Source organism: Pleuronectes platessa, unplaced genomic scaffold (assembly GCF_947347685.1).
Source record: "Pleuronectes platessa unplaced genomic scaffold, fPlePla1.1 scaffold_27, whole genome shotgun sequence".
Classification (NCBI taxonomy): Eukaryota; Metazoa; Chordata; class Actinopteri; order Pleuronectiformes; family Pleuronectidae; genus Pleuronectes; species Pleuronectes platessa.
The window spans coordinates 446,477-456,785 of record NW_026519162.1 but is presented as its reverse complement, the minus strand read 5'-3'; positions in this window follow the sequence as shown (position 1 = coordinate 456,785).

Sequence of the window (10,309 nt, the reverse complement as noted above, 5' to 3'; positions counted from 1 at the left end):
TATCTCACCGTTTCCAGCGCTTTTGGGCATCTTGGGCACATCTGTGATGAAAAATTTAAGATTTTAACCAAAGTTGCAAAAATAGGCTTATCTCACCGTTTCCAGAGCTTTTGTGCATCTTGGGCACATCTGTGATGAAAAATTGAAGATTTTAACCATTGTTGCAAAAATAGGCTTATCTCCCCGTTTCCAGCACTTTTTGGCACTTAGAGCCAATCTGACAGTAGAAACCGTGAAGTTGCTACTTTTTCATTGGGGTTTCCAAAACTTAAAATCTTTTTTTTAAAGAGTTCCTTTAGAGTTGAAAACAAGATTTCAAATTATAATCCACTGTATGCATTTTAAGTATCAAGGAATTTGACTGAAGGCCTTTTGAGAAAACACTTTGATTAGTGACCCTATTTCATTATGGCAGTTAAACCACTGATTTTCAACTTTAGTCTATGAAACCTCCAAACCTTAAACATTGTTGCAAAATTAGGCTTATCTCACCGTTTCCAGCACTTTTGTGCACCTTGGGCATATCTGTGATGAAAAAATGAAGATTTTAACCAAAGTTGCAAAAATAGGCTTATCTCACCGTTTCCAGCGCTTTTGGGCATCTTGGGCACATCTGTGATGAAAAAATTAAGATTTTAAACAAAGTTGCAAAAATAGGCTTATCTCACCGTTTCCAGCGCTTTTGCGCATCTTGGGCACATCTGTGATGAAAAATTGAACATTTTAACCAAAGTTGCAAAAATAGGCTTATCTCACCGTTTCCAGCGCTTTTGTGCATCTTGGGCACATCTGTGATGAAAAATTGAAGATTTTAACCATTGTTGCAAAAATAGGCTTATCTGCCCGTTTCCTGCACTTTTTGGCACTTAGAGCCAATCTGACAGTAGAAACCGTGCAGTTGCTACTTTTTCATTGGGGTTTCCAAAACTTAAAATCTTTTTTTTAAAGAGTTCCTTTAGAGTTGAAACCAAGATTTCAAATTATCCTTTTTCATTATTATAATCCACTGTATGCATTTTAAGTATCAAGGAATTTGACTGAAGGCCTTTTGAGAAAACACGTTGATTAGTGACCCTATTTCATTATGGCAGTCAAACCACTGATTTTCAACTTTAGTCTATGAAACCTCCAAACCTTAAACATTGTTGCAAAATTAGGCTTATCTCACCGTTACCAGCACTTTTGTGCACCTTGGGCATATCTGTGATGAAAAAATGAAGATTTTAACCAAAGTTGCAAAAATAGGCTTATCTCACCGTTTCCAGCGCTTTTGTGCATCTTGGGCACATCTGTGATGAAAAATTGAAGATTTTAACCATTGTTGCAAAAATAGGCTTATCTCCCCGTTTCCAGCACTTTTTGGCACTTAGAGCCAATCTGACAGTAGAAACCGTGAAGTTGCTACTTTTTCATTGGGGTTTCCAAAACTTAAAATCTTTTTTTTAAAGAGTTCCTTTAGAGTTGAAAACAAGATTTCAAATTATCCTTTTTCATTATTATAATCCACTGTATGCATTTTAAGTATCAAGAGATTTGACTGAAGGCCTTTTGAGAAAACACGTTGATTAGTGACCCTATTTCATTATGGCAGTTAAACCACTGATTTTCAACTTTAGTCTATGAAACCTCCAAACCTTAAACATTGTTGCAAAATTAGGCTTATCTCACCGTTTCCAGCACTTTTGTGCACCTTGGGAATATCTGTGATGAAAAAATGAAGATTTTAACCAAAGTTGCAAAAATAGGCTTATCTCACCGTTTCCAGCGCTTTTGGGCATCTTGGGCACATCTGTGATGAAAAAATTAAGATTTTAAACAAAGTTGCAAAAATAGGCTTATCTCACCGTTTCCAGCGCTTTTGCGCATCTTGGGCACATCTGTGATGAAAAATTGAACATTTTAACTAAAGTTGCAAAAATAGGCTTATCTCACCGTTTCCATCGCTTTTGTGCATCTTGGGCACATCTGTGATGAAAAATTGAAGATTTTAACCATTGTTGCAAAAATAGGCTTATCTCCCCGTTTCCAGCACTTTTTGGCACTTAGAGCCAATCTGACAGTAGAAACCGTGCAGTTGCTACTTTTTCATTGGGGTTTCCAAAACTTAAAATCTTTTTTTTAAAGAGTTCCTTTAGAGTTGAAACCAAGATTTCAAATTATTCTTTTTCATTATTATAATCCACTGTATGCATTTTAAGTATCAAGGAATTTGACTGAAGGCCTTTTGAGAAAACACGTTGATTAGTGACCCTATTTCATTATGGCAGTCAAACCACTGATTTTCAACTTTAGTCTATGAAACCTCCAAACCTTAAACATTGTTGCAAAATTAGGCTTATCTCACCGTTTCCAGCACTTTTGTGCACCTTGGGCATATCTGTGATGAAAAAATGAAGATTTTAACCAAAGTTGCAAAAATAGGCTTATCTCACCGTTTCCAGGGCTTTTGCGCATCTTGGGCACATCTGTGATGAAAAATTGAAGATTTTAACCATTGTTGCAAAAATAGGCTTATCTCCCCGTTTCCAGCACTTTTTGGCACTTAGAGCCAATCTGACAGTAGAAACCGTGCAGTTGCTACTTTTTCATTGGGATTTCCAAAACTTAAAATCTTTTTTTTAAAGAGTTCCTTTAGAGTTGAAACCAAGATTTCAAATTATCCTTTTTCATTATTATAATCCACTGTATGCATTTTAAGTATCAAGGAATTTGACTGAAGGCCTTTTGAGAAAACACGTTGATTAGTGACTCTATTTCATTATGGCAGTAAAACCACTGATTTTCAACTTTAGTCAATGAAACCTCCAAACCTTAAACATTGTTGCAAAATTAGGCTTATCTCACCGTTTCCAGCACTTTTGTGCACCTTGGGCATATCTGTGATGAAAAAATGAAGATTTTAACCAAAGTTGCAAAAATAGGCTTATCTCACCGTTTCCAGCGCTTTTGGGCATCTTGGGCACATCTGTTATGAAAAATTTAAGATTTTAACCAAAGTTGCAAAAATAGGCTTATCTCACTGTTTCCAGCGCTTTTGCTCATCTTGGGCACATCTGTGATGAAAAATTGAAGATTTTAACCAAAGTTGCAAAAATAGGCTTATCTCCCCGTTTCCAGCACTTTTTGGCACTTAGAGCCAATCTGACAGTAGAAACCGTGCAGTTGATACTTTTTCATTGGGGTTTCCAAAACTTAAAATCTTTTTTTTAAAGAGTTCCTTTAGAGTTGAAACCAAGATTTCAAATCATCCCTTTTCATTATTATAATCCACTGTATGCATTTTAAGTATCAAGGAATTTGACTGAAGGCCTTTTGAGAAAACACGTTGATTAGTGACCCTATTTCATTATGGCAGTCAAACCACTGATTTTCAACTTTAGTCTATGAAACCTCCAAACCTTAAACATTGTTGCAAAATTAGGCTTATCTCACCGTTTCCAGCACTTTTGTGCAACTTGGGCATATCTGTGATGAAAAAATGAAGATTTTAACCAAAGTTGCAAAAATAGGCTTATATCACCGTTTCCAGCGCTTTTGGGCATCTTGGGCACATCTGTGATGAAAAAATGAAGATTTTAACAAAAGTTGCAAAAATAGGCTTATCTCACCGTTTCCAGCGCTTTTGCGCATCTTGGGCACATCTGTGATGAAAAATTGAAGATTTTAACCAAAGTTGCAAAAATAGGCTTATCTCACCGTTTCCAGCGCTTTTGCGCATCTTGGGCACATCTGTGATGAAAAATTTAAGATTTTAACCAAAGTTGCAAAAATAGGCTTATCTCACCGTTTCCAGCGCTTTTGTGCATCTTGGGCACATCTGTGATGAAAAATTGAAGATTTTAACCATTGTTGCAAAAATAGGCTTATCTCCCCGTTTCCAGCACTTTTTGGCACTTAGAGCCAATCTGATAGTAGAAACCGTGCAGTTGCTACTTTTTCATTGGGGTTTCCAAAACTTAAAATCTTTTTTTTATAGAGTTCCTTTAGAGTTGAAACCAAGATTTCAAATTATCCTTTTTCATTATTATAATCCACTGTATGCATTTTAAGTATCAAGGAATTTGACTGAAGGCCTTTTGAGAAAACACGTTGATTAGTGACCCTATTTCATTATGGCAGTCAAACCACTGATTTTCAACTTTAGTCTATGAAACCTCCAAACCTTAAACATTGTTGCAAAATTAGGCTTATCTAACCGTTTCCAGCACTTTTGTGCACCTTGGGCATATCTGTGATGAAAAAATGAAGATTTTAACCAAAGTTGCAAAAATAGGCTTATCTCACCGTTTCCAGCGCTTTTGGGCATCTTGGTCACATCTGTGATGAAAAATTTAAGATTTTAACAAAAGTTGCAAAAATAGGCTTATCTCACCGTTTCCAGCGCTTTTGGGCATCTTGGGCACATCTGTGATGAAAAATTGAAGATTTTAACCAAAGTTGCAAAAATAGGCTTATCTCACCGTTTCCAGCGCTTTTGTGCATCTTGGACACATCTGTGATGAAAAATTGAAGATTTTAACGAAAGTTGCAAAAATAGGCTTATCTCACCGTTTCCAGCGCTTTTGTGCATCTTGGGCACATCTGTGATGAAAAATTGAAGATTTTAACCAAAGTTGCAAAAATAGGCTTATCTCACCGTTTCCAGCGCTTTTGTGCATCTTGGACACATCTGTGATGAAAAATTGAAGATTTTAACCATTGTTGCAAAAATAGGCTTATCTCCCCGTTTCCAGCACTTTTTGGCACTTAGAGCCAATCTGACAGTAGAAACCGTGCAGTTGCTACTTTTTCATTGGGGTTTCCAAAACTTAAAATCTTTTTTTTAAAGAGTTCCTTTAGAGTTGAAACCAAGATTTCAAATTATCCTTTTTCATTATTATAATCCACTGTATGCATTTTAAGTATCAAGGAATTTGACTGAAGGCCTTTTGAGAAAACACGTTGATTAGTGACCCTATTTCATTATGGCAGTCAAACCACTGATTTTCAACTTTAGTCTATGAAACCTCCAAACCTTAAACATTGTTGCAAAATTAGGCTTATCTCACCGTTTCCAGCACTTTTGTGCACCTTGGGCATATCTGTGATGAAAAAATGAAGATTTAACCAAAGTTGCAAAAATAGGCTTATCTCACCGTTTCCAGCGCCTTTGGGCATCTTGGGCACATTTGTGATGAAAAATTTAAGATTTTAATTATAGTTGCAAAAATAGGTTTATCTCACCGTTTCCAGCGCTTTTGCGCATCTTGGGCACATCTTTGATGAAAAATTTAAGATTTTAACCAAAGTTGCAAAAAAAGGCTTATCTCCCCGGTCCCAGCGCTTTTGGGCATCTTGGGCACATCTGTGATGAAAAATTTAAGATTTTAACCAAAGTTGCAAAAATAGGCTTATCTCACCGTTTCCAGCGCTTTTGTGCATCTTGGGCACATCTGTGATGAAAAATTGAAGATTTTAACCATTGTTGCAAAAATAGGCTTATCTCCCCGTTTCCAGCACTTTTTGGCACTTAGAGCCAATCTGACAGTAAAAACCGTGCAGTTGCTACTTTTTCATTGGGGTTTCCAAAACTTAAAATCTGTTTTTTAAAGAGTTCCTTTAGAGTTGAAACCAAGATTTCAAATTATCCTTTTTCATTATTATAATCCACTGTATGCATTTTAAGTATCAAGGAATTTGACTGAAGGCCTTTTGAGAAAACACGTTGATTAGTGACCCTATTTCATTATGGCAGTCAAACCACTGATTTTCAACTTTAGTCTATGAAACCTCCAAACCTTAAACATTGTTGCAAAATTAGGCTTATCTCACCGTTTCCAGCACTTTTGTGCATCTTGGGCATATCTGTGATGAAAAAATGAAGATTTTAACCAAAGTTGCAAAAATAGGCTTATCTCACCGTTTCCAGCGCTTTTGCGCATCTTGGGCACATCTGTGATGAAAAATTTAAGATTTAACCAAAGTTGCAAAAATAGGCTTATCCCACCGTTTCCAGCGCTTTTGCGCATCTTGGGCACATCTGTGATGAAAAATTTATGATTTTAACCAAAGTTGCAAAAATAGGCTTATCTCCCTGTTTCCAGCACTTTTTGGCACTTAGAGCCAATCTGACAGTAGAAACCGTGCAGTTGCTACTTTTTCATTGGGGTTTCCAAAACTTCAAATCTTTTTTTTAAAGAGTTCCTCTAGAGTTGAAACCAAGATTTCAAATTATCCTTTTTCATTATTATAATCCACTGTATGCATTTTAAGTATCAAGGAATTTGACTGAAGCCTTTTGAGAAAACACGTTGATTAGTGACCCTCTTTCATTATGGCAGTCAAACCACTGATTTTCAACTTTAGTCTATGAAACCTCCAAACCTTAAACATTGTTGCAAAATTAGGCTTATCTCACCGTTTCCAGCACTTTTGTGCATCTTGGGCATATCTGTGATGAAAAAATGAAGATTTTAACCAAAGTTGCAAAAATAGGCTTATCTCACCGTTTCCAGCGCTTTTGCGCATCTTGGGCACATCTGTGATGAAAAATTTAAGATTTAACCAAAGTTGCAAAAATAGGCTTATCCCACCGTTTCCAGCGCTTTTGCGCATCTTGGGCACATCTGTGATGAAAAATTTATGATTTTAACCAAAGTTGCAAAAATAGGCTTATCTCCCTGTTTCCAGCACTTTTTGGCACTTAGAGCCAATCTGACAGTAGAAACCGTGCAGTTGCTACTTTTTCATTGGGGTTTCCAAAACTTCAAATCTTTTTTTTAAAGAGTTCCTCTAGAGTTGAAACCAAGATTTCAAATTATCCTTTTTCATTATTATAATCCACTGTATGCATTTTAAGTATCAAGGAATTTGACTGAAGGCCTTTTGAGAAAACACGTTGATTAGTGACCCTATTTCATTATGGCAGTCAAACCACTGATTTTCAACTTTAGTCTATGAAACCTCCAAACCTTAAACATTGTTGCAAAATTAGGCTTATCTCACCGTTTCCAGCACTTTTGTGCACCTTGGGCATATCTGTGATGAAAAAATGAAGATTTTAACCAAAGTTGCAAAAATAGGCTTATCTCACCGTTTCCAGCGCCTTTGGGCATCTTGGGCACATTTGTGATGAAAAATTTAAGATTTTAATTATAGTTGCAAAAATAGGTTTATCTCACCGTTTCCAGCGCTTTTGCGCATCTTGGGCACATCTGTGATGAAAAATTTAAGATTTTAACCAAAGTTGCAAAAAAAGGCTTATCTCCCCGTTTCCAGCGCTTTTGGGCATCTTGGGCACATCTGTGATGAAAAATTGAAGATTTTAACCATTGTTGCAAAAATAGGCTTATCTCCCCGTTTCCAGCACTTTTTGGCACTTAGAGCCAATCTGAACAGTAGAAACCGTGCAGTTGCTACTTTTTCATTTGGGTTTCCAAAACTTAAAATCTTTTTTTTAAAGAGTTCCTTTAGAGTTGAAACCAAGATTTCAAATTATCCTTTTTCATTATTATAATCCACTGTATGCATTTTAAGTATCAAGGAATTTGACTGAAGGCCTTTTGAGAAAACACGTTGATTAGTGACCCTCTTTCATTATGGCAGTCAAACCACTGATTTTCAACTTTAGTCTATGAAACCTCCAAACCTTAAACATTGTTGCAAAATTAGGCTTATCTCACCGTTTCCAGCACTTTTGTGCATCTTGGGCATATCTGTGATGAAAAAATGAAGATTTTAACCAAAGTTGCAAAAATAGGCTTATCTCACCGTTTCCAGCGCTTTTGCGCATCTTGGGCACATTTGTGATGAAAAATTTAAGATTTAACCAAAGTTGCAAAAATAGGCTTATCCCACCGTTTCCAGCGCTTTTGCGCATCTTGGGCACATCTGTGATGAAAAATTTATGATTTTAACCAAAGTTGCAAAAATAGGCTTATCTCCCTGTTTCCAGCACTTTTTGGCACTTAGAGCCAATCTGACAGTAGAAACCGTGCAGTTGCTACTTTTTCATTGGGGTTTCCAAAACTTCAAATCTTTTTTTTAGAGAGTTCCTCTAGAGTTGAAACCAAGATTTCAAATTATCCTTTTTCATTATTATAATCCACTGTATGCATTTTAAGTATCAAGGAATTTGACTGAAGGCCTTTTGAGAAAACACGTTGATTAGTGACCCTATTTCATTATGGCAGTCAAACCACTGATTTTCAACTTTAGTCTATGAAACCTCCAAACCTTAAACATTGTTGCAAAATTAGGCTTATCTCACCGTTTCCAGCACTTTTGTGCACCTTGGGCATATCTGTGATGAAAAAATGAAGATTTTAACCAAAGTTGCAAAAATAGGCTTATCTCACCGTTTCCAGCGCCTTTGGGCATCTTGGGCACATTTGTGATGAAAAATTTAAGATTTTAATTATAGTTGCAAAAATAGGTTTATCTCACCGTTTCCAGCGCTTTTGCGCATCTTGGGCACATCTGTGATGAAAAATTTAAGATTTTAACCAAAGTTGCAAAAAAAGGCTTATCTCCCCGTTTCCAGCGCTTTTGGGCATCTTGGGCACATCTGTGATGAAAAATTTAAGATTTTAACCAAAGTTGCAAAAACAGGCTTATCTCACCGTTTCCAGCGCTTTTGTGCATCTTGGGCACATCTGTGATGAAAAATTGAAGATTTTAACCATTGTTGCAAAAATAGGCTTATCTCCCCGTTTCCAGCACTTTTTGGCACTTAGAGCCAATCTGAACAGTAGAAACCGTGCAGTTGCTACTTTTTCATTTGGGTTTCCAAAACTTAAAATCTTTTTTTTAAAGAGTTCCTTTAGAGTTGAAACCAAGATTTCAAATTATCCTTTTTCATTATTATAATCCACTGTATGCATTTTAAGTATCAAGGAATTTGACTGAAGGCCTTTTGAGAAAACACGTTGATTAGTGACCCTATTTCATTATGGCAGTCAAACCACTGATTTTCAACTTTAGTCTATGAAACCTCCAAACCTTAAACATTGTTGCAAAATTAGGCTTATCTCACCGTTTCCAGCACTTTTGTGCACCTTGGGCATATCTGTGATGAAAAAATTAAGATTTTAACCAAAGTTGCAAAAATAGGCTTATCTCACCGTTTCCAGCGCTTTTGTGCATCTTGGGCACATCTGTGATGAAAAATTGAAGATTTTAACCATTGTTGCAAAAATAGGCTTATCTCCCCGTTTCCAGCACTTTTTGGCACTTAGAGCCAATCTGACAGTAAAAACCGTGCAGTTGCTACTTTTTCATTGGGGTTTCCAAAACTTAAAATCTGTTTTTTAAAGAGTTCCTTTAGAGTTGAAACCAAGATTTCAAATTATCCTTTTTCATTATTATAATCCACTGTATGCATTTTAAGTATCAAGGAATTTGACTGAAGGCCTTTTGAGAAAACACGTTGATTAGTGACCCTATTTCATTATGGCAGTCAAACCACTGATTTTCAACTTTAGTCTATGAAACCTCCAAAACCTTAAACATTGTTGCAAAATTAGGCTTATCTCACCGTTTCCAGCACTTTTGTGCACCTTGGGCATATCTGTGATGAAAAAATGAAGATTTTAACCAAAGTTGCAAAAATAGGCTTATCTCACCGTCTCCAGCGCTTTTGTGCATCTTGGGCACATCTGTGATGAAAAATTGAAGATTTTAACCAAAGTTGCAAAAATAGAATTATCAGACCGGTTCCAGCGCTTTTGTGCATCTTGGGCACATCTGTGATGAAAAATTGAAGATTTTAACCATTGTTGCAAAAATAGGCTTATCTCCCCGTTTCCAGCACTTTTTTGCACTTAGAGCCAATCTGACAGTAGAAACCGTGCAGTTGCTACTTTTTCATTGGGGTTTCCAAAACTTAAAATCTTTTTTTTAAAGAGTTCCTTTAGAGTTGAAACCAAGATTTCAAATTATCCTTTTTCATTATTATAATCCACTGTTTGCATTTTAAGTATCAAGGAATTTGACTGAAGGCCTTTTGAGAAAACACGTTGATTAGTGACCCTATTTCATTATGGCAGTCAAACCACTGATTTTCAACTTTAGTCTATGAAACCTCCAAAACCTTAAACATTGTTGCAAAATTAGGCTTATCTCACCGTTTCCAGCACTTTTGTGCACCTTGGGCATATCTGTGATGAAAAAATGAAGATTTTAACCAAAGTTGCAAAAATAGGCTTATCTCACCGTTTCCAGCGCTTTTGGGCATCTTGGGCACATCTGTGATGAAAAATTTAAGATTTTAACCAAAGTTGCAAAAATAGGCTTATCTCACCGTTTCCAGCGCTTTTGTGCATCTTGGGCA